The following is a 13,863-nucleotide window of genomic DNA, read 5'->3' as shown; positions in this document are numbered from 1 at the left end:
CCTTAGAAGCCAACGCCAGAAGCATAAAATACGATACAAATACAACAGCTTTTCCATCGTATAAAAGGAATAATTGCAAACAGTGTGAAAGTAATGGTCATTTCGACGTTCCGAGCAACCTAGGCTTCACTCTAGGGCGTTGCTCCACCAGATCGAGTAGTTAGGTCCTTAGAAGTCAACGCCAGAAGCATAAGATACAATATAAATATAACAGTTTTTCCATCGTATAGAACGAATAATAGCAACCAGTGTGAAAGTTATGGTCACTTCTACGTTCCGAGCAACCTAGGCTTCACTCTAGGGCGTTGCTCCACCAGATGGAATAGATAGGGCCTTAGAAGTCAAAGCCAGAAGCATAAAATACAATATAAATACAACAGTTTTTCCATCGTATAAAACGAATAAATGCAACCAGTATGAAACTTATGGTCATTTCTACTTTCCGAGCAACCTAGGCTTCACCCTAGGGCGTTGCTCCAACAGATTGAATAGTTAGGGCGTTAGAAGTCAACGCCCGGACCATACAATGCAAAAAAAATACAACAGCTTTTTCATCGTATAAAACGAATAATTGCAACCAGTGTGAAAGTAATGGTCATTTCTACGTTCCGAGCACTCTAGGCGTCACTATAGGGCGTTGCTCCACCACATCTAATAGCTACGGCCTTAGAAGTCAACGCCAGAGGCATAAAATACAATATAAGTACAACAGCGTTTCCATCGTATAAAACGAATAATTGCAACCAGTGTGAAAGTTATGGTCATTTCTACAATCCGAGCAACATAGGCTTCACTCTAGGGCGTTGCTCCACCAGACCGAATAGTTACGGCCTAAGAAGTCAACGCCAGAAGCATAAAATACGATATAAATACAACAGCTTTTCCATCGTATAAAACGAATAATTGCAACCAGTGTGAAAGTAATGGTCATTTCTACGTTCCGAGCACCCTAGGCGTCACTCTAGGGCGTTGCTCCACCACATCTAATAGCTACTGCCTTAGAAGTCAACGCCAGAGGCATAAAATACAATATAAATACAACAGCGTTTCCATCGTATAAAACGAATAATTGCAACCAGTGTGAAAGTTATGGTCATTTCTCCTTTCCGGGCAACCTAGGCTTCACTCTAGGGTGTTGCTCCACTAGATCGAATATCTAGGGCCTTAGAAGCCAACGCCAGAAGCATAAAATACGATATAAATACAACAGCTTTTCCATCGTATAAAAGGAATAATTGCAAACAGTGTGAAAGTAATGGTCATTTCGACGTTCCGAGCAACCTAGGCTTCACTCTAGGGCGTTGCTCCACCAGATCGAGTAGTTAGGTCCTTAGAAGTCAACGCCAGAAGCATAAGATACAATATAAATATAACAGTTTTTCCATCGTATAGAACGAATAATAGCAACCAGTGTGAAAGTTATGGTCACTTCTACGTTCCGAGCAACCTAGGCTTCACTCTAGGGCGTTGCTCCACCAGATGGAATAGATAGGGCCTTAGAAGTCAAAGCCAGAAGCATAAAATACAATATAAATACAACAGTTTTTCCATCGTATAAAACGAATAATTGCAACCAGTATGAAACTTATGGTCATTTCTACTTTCCGAGCAACCTAGGCTTCACCCTAGGGCGTTGCTCCAACAGATTGAATAGTTAGGGCGTTAGAAGTCAACGCCCGGACCATACAATGCAAAAAAAATACAACAGCTTTTTCATCGTATAAAACGAATAATTGCAACCAGTGTGAAAGTAATGGTCATTTCTACGTTCCGAGCACCCTAGGCGTCACTCTAGGGCGTTGCTCCACCACATCTAATAGCTACGGCCTTAGAAGTCAACGCCAGAGGCATAAAATACAATATAAGTACAACAGCGTTTCCATCGTATAAAACGAATAATTGCAACCAGTGTGAAAGTTATGGTCATTTCTACAATCCGAGCAACATAGGCTTCACTCTAGGGCGTTGCTCCACCAGACCGAATAGTTACGGCCTAAGAAGTCAACGCCAGAAGCATAAAATACGATATAAATACAACAGCTTTTCCATCGTATAAAACGAATAATTGCAACCAGTGTGAAAGTAATGGTCATTTCTACGTTCCGAGCACCCTAGGCGTCACTCTAGGGCGTTGCTCCACCACATCTAATAGCTACTGCCTTAGAAGTCAACGCCAGAGGCATAAAATACAATATAAATACAACAGCGTTTCCATCGTATAAAACGAATAATTGCAACCAGTGTGAAAGTTATGGTCATTTCTCCTTTCCGGGCAACCTAGGCTTCACTCTAGGGTGTTGCTCCACTAGATCGAATAGCTAGGGCCTTAGAAGCCAACGCCAGAAGCATAAAATACGATATAAATACAACAGCTTTTCCATCGTATAAAAGGAATAATTGCAAACAGTGTGAAAGTAATGGTCATTTCTACGTTCCGGGCAAGCTAGGCTTCACTCTACGGGGCTGTTCCACCAGATCGAATAGTTAGGGCCTAAGAAGTCAACGCCAGAAGCATAAAATACAATATAAATACAACAGTTTTTCCATCGTATAAAACGAATAATTGCAACCAGTGTGAAAGTTATTTTCATTTCTACGTTTCGGGCAACCTAGGCTTCACTCTAGGGCGTTGCTCCACCAGATCGAATTGTTAGGGCCTTAGAAGTCAACGCCCGAAGCATAAAATACAAAATAAATAGAACAGTTTTCCCAATGTATAAAACGAATAATTACAACCAGTGTGAAAGTTATGGTCATTTCGACGTTCCGAGCAACCTAGGCTTCACTCTAGGGCGTAGCTCCACCAGATCTAATAGTTAGGTCCTTAGAAGTCAACGCCAGAAGCATAAGATACAATATAAATATAACAGTTTTTCCATCGTATAGAACGAATAATAGCAACCAGTGTGAAAGTTATGGTCACTTCTACGTTCCGAGCAACCTAGGCTTCACTCTAGGGCGTTGCTCCACCAGATGGAATAGATAGGGCCTTAGAAGTCAAAGCCAGAAGCATAAAATACAATATAAATACAACAGTTTTTCCATCGTATAAAACGAATAATTGCAACCAGTATGAAACTTATGGTCATTTCTACTTTCCGAGCAACCTAGGCTTCACCCTAGGGCGTTGCTCCAACAGATTGAATAGTTAGGGCGTTAGAAGTCAACGCCCGGACCATACAATGCAAAAAAAATACAACAGCTTTTTCATCGTATAAAACGAACAATTGCAACCAGTGTGAAAGTAATGGTCATTTCTACGTTCCGACCACCCTAGGCGTCACTCTAGGGCGTTGCTCCACCACATCTAATAGCTACGGCCTTAGAAGTCAACGCCAGAGGCATAAAATACAATATAAATACAACAGCGTCTCCATCGTATAAAACGAATAATTGCAACCAGTGTGAAAGTTATGGTCATTTCTACATTCCGAGCAACATAGGCTTCACTCTAGGGCGTTGCTCCACCAGACCGAATAGTTACGGCCTAAGAAGTCAACGCCAGAAGCATAAAATACGATATAAATACAACAGCTTTTCCATCGTATAGAATGAATAATTGCAAACAGTGTGAAAGTAATGGTCATTTCTACGTTCCGAGCACCCCAGGCGTCACTCTAGGGCGTTGCTCCACCACATCTAATAGCTACCGCCTTAGAAGTCAACGCCAGAGGCATAAAATACAATATAAATACAACAGCGTTTCCATCGTATAAAACGAATAATTGCAACCAGTGTGAAAATTATGGTCATTTCTCCTTTCCGGGCAACCTAGGCTTCACTCTAGGGTGTTGCTCCACTAGATCGAATAGCTAGGGCCTTAGAAGCCAACGCCAGAAGCATAAAAGACGATATAAATACAACAGCTTTTCCATCGTATAAAAGGAATAATTGCAAACAGTGTGAAAGTAATGGTCATTTCTACGTTCCGGGCAAGCTAGGCTTCACTCTACGGGGCTGTTCCACCAGATCGAATAGTTAGGGCCTAAGAAGTCAACGCCAGAAGCATAAAATACAATATAAATACAACAGTTTTTCCATCGTATAAAACGAATAATTGCAACCAGTGTGAAAGTTATTTTCATTTCTACGTTTCGGGCAACCTAGGCTTCACTCTAGGGCGTTGCTCCACCAGATCGAATTGTTAGGGCCTTAGAAGTCAACGCCCGAAGCATAAAATACAAAATAAATAGAACAGTTTTCCCATTGTGTAAAACGAATAATTACAACCAGTGTGAAAGTTATGGTCATTTCGACGTTCCGAGCAACCTAGGCTTCACTCTAGGGCGTTGCTCCACCAGATCGAATAGTTAGGTCCTTAGAAGTCAACGCCAGAAGCATAAGATACAATACAAATATAACAGTTTTTCCATCGTATAGAACGAATAATAGCAACCAGTGTGAAAGTTATGGTCAATTCTACGTTCCGAGCAACCTAGGCTTCACTCTAGGTCGTTGCTCCACCAGATGGAATAGATAGGGCCTTAGAAGTCAAAGCCAGAAGCATAAAATACAATATAAATACAACAGTTTTTCCATCGTATAAAACGAATAATTGCAACCAGTATGAATCTTATGGTCATTTCTACTTTCCGAGCAACCTAGGCTTCACCCTAGGGCGTTGCTCCAACAGATTGAATAGTTAGGGCCTTAGAAGTCAACGCCCGGACCATAGAATGCAAAAAAAATACAACAGCTTTTTCATCGTATAAAACGAATAATTGCAACCAGTGTGAAAGTAGTGGTCATTTCTACGTTCCGAGCACCCTAGGCGTCACTCTAGGGCGTTGCTCCACCACATCTAATAGCTACGGCCTTAGAAGTCAACGCCAGAAGCATAAAATACGATATAAATACAACAGCTTTTCCATCGTATGAAACGAATAATTGCAACCAGTGTGAAAGTTCTGGTCATTTCTCCTTTCCGGGCAACCTAGGCTTCACTCTAGGGTGTTGCTCCACTAGATCGAATAGCTAGGGCCTTAGAAGTCAACGCCAGAAGCATAAAATACGATATAAATACAACAGCTTTTCCATCGTATAAAAGGAATAATTGCAAACAGTGTGAAAGTAATGGTCATTTCTACGTTCCGGGCAACCTAGGCTTCACTCTACGGGGCTGTTCCACCAGATCGAATAGTTAGGGCCTAAGAAGTCAACGCCAGAAGCATAAAATACAACATAAATACAACAGTTTTTCCATCGTATAAAACGAATAATTGCAACCAGTATGAAACTTATGGACATTTCTACTTTCCGAGCAACCTAGGCTTCACCCTAGGGCGTTGCTCCAACAGATTGAATAGTTAGGGCCTTAGAAGTCAACGCCCGAACCATAAAATGCAAAAAAAATACAACAGCTTTTCCTTCGTATAAAAGGAATAATTGCAAACAGTGCGAAAGTAATGGCCATTTCTACGTTCCGGGCAACCTAGGCTTCACTCTACGGCGCTGTTCCACCAGATCGAATAGTTAGGGCCTAAGAAGTCAACACCAGAAGAATAAAATACAAAATAAATACAACAGCCTTTACACCGTGTAAAACGAATAATTGCAACCTGTGTGAAGGTTATGGTCATATCTACGTTCCGGGCAACCTAGGCTCCGCTGTAGGGCGCTGCTCCACCAGATCGAAATGTTAGGGCCTAAGAAGTCAACGCCAGAAGCATAAAATACAATATAAATATAACATTTTTTCCATCGTATAAAACGAATAATAGCAACCAGTGTGAAAGTTATGGTCATTTCTACTTTCCGAGCAACCTAGGCTTCACCCTAGGGCGTTGCTCCAACAGATTGAATAGTTAGGGCCTTAGAAGTCAACGCCCGAACCATAAAATGTAAAAACAATACAACAGCTTTTCCTTCGTATAAAAGGAATAATTGCAAACAGTGTGAAAGTAATGGCCATTTCTACGTTCTGGGCAACCTAGGCTTCACTCTACGGCGCTGTTCCACCAGATCGAATAGTTAGGGCCTAACAAGTCAACACCAGAAGAATAAAATACAAAATAAATACAACAGCCTTTACACCGTATAAAACGAATAATTGCAACCAGTGTGAAAGTTATGGTCATTTCTACATTCCGAGCAACATAGGCTTCACTCTAGGGCGTTGCTCCACCAGACCGAATAGTTACGGCCTAAGAAGTCAACGCGAGAAGCATAAAATACGATATAAATACAACTGCTTTTCCATCGTATAAAAGGAATAATTGCAAACAGTGTGAAAGTAATGGTCATTTCGACGTTCCGAGCAACCTAGTCTTCACTCTAGGGCGTTGCTCCACTAGATCGAATAGCTAGGGCCTTAGAAGCCAACGCCAGAAGCATAAAATACGATATAAATACAACAGCTTTTCCATCGTATAAAAGGAATAATTGCAAACACTGTGAAAGTAATGGTCATTTCGACGTTCCGAGCAACCTAGGCTTCACTCTAGGGCGTTGCTCCACCAGATCGAATAGTTAGGTCCTTAGAAGTCAACGCCAGAAGCATAAGATACAATATAAATATAACAGTTTTTCCATCGTATAGAACGAATAATAGCAACCAGTGTGAAAGTTATGGTCACTTCTACGTTCCGAGCAACCTAGGCTTCACTCTAGGGCGTTGCTCCACCAGATGGAATAGATAGGGCCTTAGAAGTCAAAGCCAGAAGCATAAAATACAATATAAATACAACAGTTTTTCCATCGTATAAAACGAATAATTGCAACCAGTATGAAACTTATGGTCATTTCTGCTTTCCGAGCAACCTAGGCTTCACCCTAGGGCGTTGCTCCAACAGATTGAATAGTTAGGGCGTTAGAAGTCAACGCCCGGACCATACAATGCAAAAAAAATACAACAGCTTTTTCATCGTATAAAACGAACAATTGCAACCAGTGTGAAAGTAATGGTCATTTCTACGTTCCGAGCACCCTAGGCGTCACTCTAGGGCGTTGCTCCACCACATCTAATAGCTACGGCCTTAGAAGTCAACGCCAGAGGCATAAAATACAATATAAATACAACAGCGTTTCCATCGTATAAAACGAATAATTGCAACCAGTGTGAAAGTTATGGTCATTTCTACATTCCGAGCAACATAGGCTTCACTCTAGGGCGTTGCTCCACCAGACCGAATAGTTACGGCCTAAGAAGTCAACGCCAGAAGCATAAAATACGATATAAATACAACAGCTTTTCCATCGTATAAAACGAATAATTGCAACCAGTGTGAAAGTAATGGTCATTTCTACGTTCCGAGCACCCTAGGCGTCACTCTAGGGCGTTGCTCCACCACATCTAATAGCTACTGCCTTAGAAGTCAACGCCAGAGGCACAAAATACAATATAAATACAACAGCGTTTCCATCGTATAAAACGAATAATTGCAACCAGTGTGAAAGTTATGGTCATTTCTCCTTTCCGGGCAACCTAGGCTTCACTCTAGGGTGTTGCTCCACTAGATCGAATAGCTAGGGCCTTAGAAGCCAACGCCAGAAGCATAAAATACGATATAAATACAACAGCTTTTCCATCGTATAAAAGGAATAATTGCAAACAGTGTGAAAGTAATGGTCATTTCTACGTTCCGGGCAACCTAGGCTTCACTCTACGACGCTGTTCCACCAGATCGAATAGTGAGGGCCTAAGAAGTCCACGCAAGAGGCATAAAATACAAAATAAATACAACAGCCTTTACACCGTATAAAACGAATAATTGCAACCAGTGTGAATGTTATGGTCATATCTACGTTCCGGGCAACCTAGGCTCCACTGTAGGGCGTTGCTCCTCCAGATCGAATAGTTAGGTCCTTAGAAGTAAACGCCAGAAGCATAAAATACGATATAAATACAACAGCTTTTCCATCGTATAAAAGGAATAATTGCAAACAGTGTGAAAGTAATGGTCATTTCTACGTTCCGGGCAACCTAGGCTTCACTCTACGGTGTTGTTCCACCAGATCGAATAGTTGGGGCCTAAGAAGTGAACGCCAGAATCATAAAATACAATATAAATATAACAGTTTTTCCATCGTATAAAACGAATAATTGCAACCAGTATGAAACTTATGGACATTTCTACTTTCCCAGCAACCTAGGCTTCACCCTAGGTCGTTGCTCCAACAGATTGAATAGTTAGGGCCTTAGAAGTCAACGCCCGAACCATAAAATGCAAGAAAAATACAACAGTGTTTCCATCATATAACAGGAATAATTGCATCCAGCTTGAAAGTGATGGTCATTTCTCCTTTCCGGGCAGCCTAGGCTTCACTCTAGGGCGTTGCTCTACTATATCGAATATATAGGGCCTTAGAAGTCAACGCCAGAAGCATAAAATACGATATAAATACAACAGCTTTTCCATCGTATAAAAGGAATAATTGCAAACAGTGTGAAAGTAATGGTCATTTCTACGTTCCGGGCAACCTAGGCTTCACTCTACGGCGCTGTTCCACCAGATCGAATAGTTAGGGCCTAAGAAGTCAACACCAGAAGAATAAAATACAAAATAAATACAACAGCCATTACACTGTATAAAACGAATAATTGCAACCTGTGTGAAGGTTATGGTCATATCTACGTTCCGGGCAACCTAGGCTCCACTGTAGGGCGTTGCTCCACCAGATCGAAATGTTAGGGCCTAAGAAGTCAACGCCAGAAGCATAAAATACAATATAAATATAACATTTTTTCCATCGTATAAAACGAATAATAGCAACCAGTGTGAAAGTTATGGTCATTTCTACGTTCCGAGAAACCTAGGCTTCACTCTAGGGCGTTGCTCCACCAGATGGAATAGATAGGGCCTTAGAAGTCAAAGCCAGAAGCATAAAATACAATATAAATACAACAGTTTTTCCATCGTATAGAACGAATAATAGCAACCAGTGTGAAAGTTATGGTCACTTCTACGTTCCGAGCAACCTAGGCTTCACTCTAGGGCGTTGCTCCACCAGATGGAATAGATAGGGCCTTAGAAGTCAAAGCCAGAAGCATAAAATACAATATAAATACAACAGTTTTTCCATCGTATAAAACGAATAATTGCAACCAGTATGAAACTTATGGTCATTTCTACTTTCCGAGCAACCTAGGCTTCACCCTAGGGCGTTGCTCCAACAGATTGAATAGTTAGGGCGTTAGAAGTCAACGCCCGGACCATACAATGCAAAAAAAATACAACAGCTTTTTCATCGTATAAAACGAATAATTGCAACCAGTGTGAAAGTAATGGTCATTTCTACGTTCCGAGCACCCTAGGCGTCACTCTAGGGCGTTGCTTCACCACATCTAATAGCTACGGCCTTAGAAGTCAACGCCAGAAGCATAAAATACAATATAAATACAACAGCGTTTCCATCGTATAAAACGAATAATTGCAACCAGTGTGAAAGTTATGGTCATTTCTACATTCCGAGCAACATAGGCTTCACTCTAGGGCGTTGCTCCACCAGACCGAATAGTTACGGCCTAAGAAGTCAACGCCAGAAGCATAAAATACGATATAAATACAACAGCTTTTCCATCGTATAAAACGAATAATTGCAACCAGTGTGAAAGTAATGGTCATTTCTACGTCCCGAGCACCCTAGGCGTCACTCTAGGGCGTTGCTCCACCACATCTAATAGCTACTGCCTTAGAAGTCAACGCCAGAGGCATAAAATACAATATAAATACAACAGCGTTTCCATCGTATAAAACGAATAATTGCAACCAGTGTGAAAGTTATGGTCATTTCTCCTTTCCGGGCAACCTAGGCTTCAGTCTAGGGTGTTGCTCCACTAGATCGAATATCTAGGGCCTTAGAAGCCAACGCCAGAAGCATAAAATACGATATAAATACAACAGCTTTTCCATCGTATAAAAGGAGTAATTGCAAACAGTGTGAAAGTAATGGTCATTTCGACGTTCCGAGCAACCTAGGCTTCACTCTAGGGCGTTGCTCCACCAGATCGAGTAGTTAGGTCCTTAGAAGTCAACGCCAGAAGCATAAGATACAATATAAATATAACAGTTTTTCCATCGTATAGAACGAATAATAGCAACCAGTGTGAAAGTTATGGTCACTTCTACGTTCCGAGCAACCTAGGCTTCACTCTAGGGCGTTGCTCCACCAGATGGAATAGATAGGGCCTTAGAAGTCAAAGCCAGAAGCATAAAATACAATATAAATACAACTGTTTTTCCATCGTATAAAACGAATAATTGCAACCAGTATGAAACTTATGGTCATTTCTACTTTCCGAGCAACCTAGGCTTCACCCTAGGGCGTTGCTCCAACAGATTGAATAGTTAGGGCGTTAGAAGTCAACGCCCGGACCATACAATGCAAAAAAAATACAACAGCTTTTTCATCGTATAAAACGAATAATTGCAACCAGTGTGAAAGTAATGGTCATTTCTACGTTCCGAGCACCCTAGGCGTCACTCTAGGGCGTTGCTCCACCACATCTAATAGCTACGGCCTTAGAAGTCAACGCCAGAGGCATAAAATACAATATAAATACAACAGCGTTTCCATCGTATAAAACGAATAATTGCAACCAGTGTGAAAGTTATGGTCATTTCTACATTCCGAGCAACATAGGCTTCACTCTAGGGCGTTGCTCCACCAGACCGAATAGTTACGGCCTAAGAAGTCAACGCCAGAAGCATAAAATACAATAAAGATGCAACAGTTTTTCCATCGTATAACAGTAATAACTGCAAACAGTGTGAAAGTATTGGTCATTTCAGCGTTCCGGGTAACCTAGGTTTCACTCTAGGGCGTTGCTCCACCAGATCGAATAGCTAGTGACTTAGAATTCAACGCCATAGGAATAAAATACAATATAAATATAACAGTTTTTCCATCGTATAAAGCGAATATTAGCAACCAGTGTGAAAGTTATGGTCATTTCAACGTTCCTGGCAATCTAGGCTTCACTCTAGGGCGTTGCTCATCCAGATCAATCAGTTAGGGCCTTAGAAGTTAACGCCCGAAGCATAAAATGCAAAATAAATACAACAGTTTTTCCATTGTATAAAACGAATAAATGCTACCAGTGTAAAAGTTATGGTCATTTCTACGTTCCGGACAACCTAGGCTTCACCCTAGGGCGTTGTTCCACCAGATCGAATAGTTAGGGCCTTAGCAGTGAACGCCAGAAGCATAAAATACAATATAAATGCAACAGTTTTTCCATAATGTAAAACGAATAATTGCAACCTGTATGAAAGTTATGGTCATTTCTACTTTGCGGCAACCTAAACTTCACCCTAGGGCGTTGCTCCAACAGATTGAATAGTTAGGGCCTTAGAAGTCAATGCTCGAAGCATAAAATGCAATAAAAATACAACAGTTTTTCCATCATATAACAGGAATAATTGCAACCAGTTTGAAAGTGATGGTCATTTCTACGTACCGGGCAACCTAGGCTTGACTCTAGGGCGTTGCTCCACCAGATCGAACAGTTAGGGCCTTAGAAGTCAACGCCCGAAGCATAAAATACAAAATAAATAGAACAGCGTTTCCATCGTATAAAACGAATAATTGCTACCAGTGTGAAAGTTATGGTCATTTCTACTTTCCGGGCAACCTAGGCTTCACCCTAGGTCGTTGTTTCACCAGATGGAATTTGTTAGGGCCTAAGAAGTCAGCGCCAGAAGCTTAAAATACGATATAAATACAACAGCTTTTCCATCGTATAAAACGTATAATTGCAACCAGTTTGAAAGTGATGGTCATTTCTACGTTCCAGGCAACCTAGGCTTCACTTTAGGGCGTTGTTCCACCAGATCGAATGGATAGGGCCTTAGAAGTCAACGCCCGAAGCATAAAATACAAAATAAATAGAACAGTTTTTCCAACGTATAAAACGAATAATTGCTACCAGTGTGAAAGTTATGGTCATTGCTACGTTCCGCGCAACCGAGGCTTCTCCCAAGGGCGTTGTTCCACCAGATGGAATAGTTAGGGCCTAAGAAGTCAATGCCCGAAGCATAAAATGCAATAAAAATACAACAGTTTTTCAATCATATAACAGGAATAATTGCAAGCAGTTTGAAAGTGATGGTCATTTCTACGTACCGGGCAACCTAGGCTTCACTCTAGGGCGATGCTCCACCTGATCGAATAGTTAGGGCCTTAGAAGTCAACGCCCGAAGCATGAAATACAAAATAAATAGAACAGTTATTCCGTTGTATAAAACGAATAATTGCTACCAGTGTGAAAGTTGTGTTCATTTCTACGTTCCGGGCAACCTAGGCTTGACTGTAGGGCGTTGCTCCACCAGATCGAATAGGTAGGGCCATAGAAGTCAACGCCCGAAGCATAAAATACATTAAATATACAAGAGCTTTTCCATCGTATAAGAGGTATAATTGCAACCAGTGTGAAAGTGATGGTCATTTCTACGTTCCGGGCAACCTAGGCTTCACTCTATTTAGTTGCTCCACCAGATCGAATAGTTAGTGCCTTAGAAGTCAACGCCAGAAGCATAAAATACAATATAAATACAACAGTTTTTCCATCGTATAAAACGAATAATTGCAACCAGTATGAGACTTATGGACATTTCTACTTTCCGAGCAACCTAGGCTTCACCCTAGGGCGTTGCTGCACCAGATCAAACAGTTAGGGCCTTAGATGTCAACGCCCGAAGCATAAAATACAAAATAAATAGAACAGTTTTACCATTGCATAAAACGAATAATTGCTACCAGTGCAAAAGTTATGGTCATTTCTACGTTCCGGGCAACCTAGCCTTCACCCTAGGGCGTTGCTCCACCAGATCGAATAGCTACGGCCTAAGAAGTCAACGCCAGAGGCATAAAATACAATATAAATACAACAGCTTTTCCATCGTATAAAAGGAATAATTGCAAACAGTGTGAAAGTAATGGTCATTTCTACGTTCCGAGCAACCTAGGCTTCACTCTACGGCGTTGTTCCACCAGATCGAATAGTTGGGGCCTAAGAAGTGAACGCCAGAGGTATAAAGTACAATATAAATGCAACAGCTTATCCATCGTATAAAAGGAATAATTGCACCAGTATGAAACTTATGGACATTTCTACTTTCCGAGCAACCTAGGCTTCACCCTAGGGCGTTGCTCCAACAGATTGAATAGTTAGGGCCTTAGAAGTCAACGCTCGAACCATAAAATGCAAAAAAAATACAACTGTGTTTCCATCATATAACAGGAATAATTGCATCCAGTTTGAAAGTGATGGTCATTTCTCCTTTCCGGGCAACCTAGGCTTCACTCTAGGGCGTTGCTCCACTAGATCGAATAGCTAGGGCCTTAGAAGTCAACACCAGAAGCATAAAATACGATATAAATACAACAGCTTTTCCATCGTATAAAAGGAATAATTGCAAACAATGTGAAAGTAATGGTCATTTCTACGTTCCGGGCCACCTAGGCTTCACTCTACGGCGCTGTTCCACCAGATCGAATAGTTAGGGCCTAAGAAGTCAACGCCAGAAGCATAAAATACAATATAAATAAAACAGTTTTTCCATCGTATAAAACGAATAATTGCAACCAGTATGAAACCTATGGACATTTCTACCTTCCGAGCAACCTAGGCTTCACCCTAGGGCGTTGCTCCAACAGATTGAATAGTTAGGGCCTTAGAAGTCAACGCCCGAACCATAAAATGCAAAAAAAATTCAACAGTGTATCCATCATATAACAGGAATAATTGCATCCAGTTTGAAAGTGATGGTCATTTCTCCTTTCCGGGCAACCTAGGCTTCAGTCTAGGGCGTTGCTCCACTAGATCGAATAGCTAGGGCCTTAGAAGTCAACGCCAGAAGCATAAAATACGATATAAATACAACAGCTTTTCCTTCGTATAAAAGGAATAATTGCAAACAGTGT

This window comes from Calliopsis andreniformis, unplaced genomic scaffold (genome assembly GCF_051401765.1).
Source record: "Calliopsis andreniformis isolate RMS-2024a unplaced genomic scaffold, iyCalAndr_principal scaffold0024, whole genome shotgun sequence".
Taxonomy (NCBI): domain Eukaryota; kingdom Metazoa; phylum Arthropoda; class Insecta; order Hymenoptera; family Andrenidae; genus Calliopsis; species Calliopsis andreniformis.
This window is presented reverse-complemented; position numbering follows the sequence as displayed.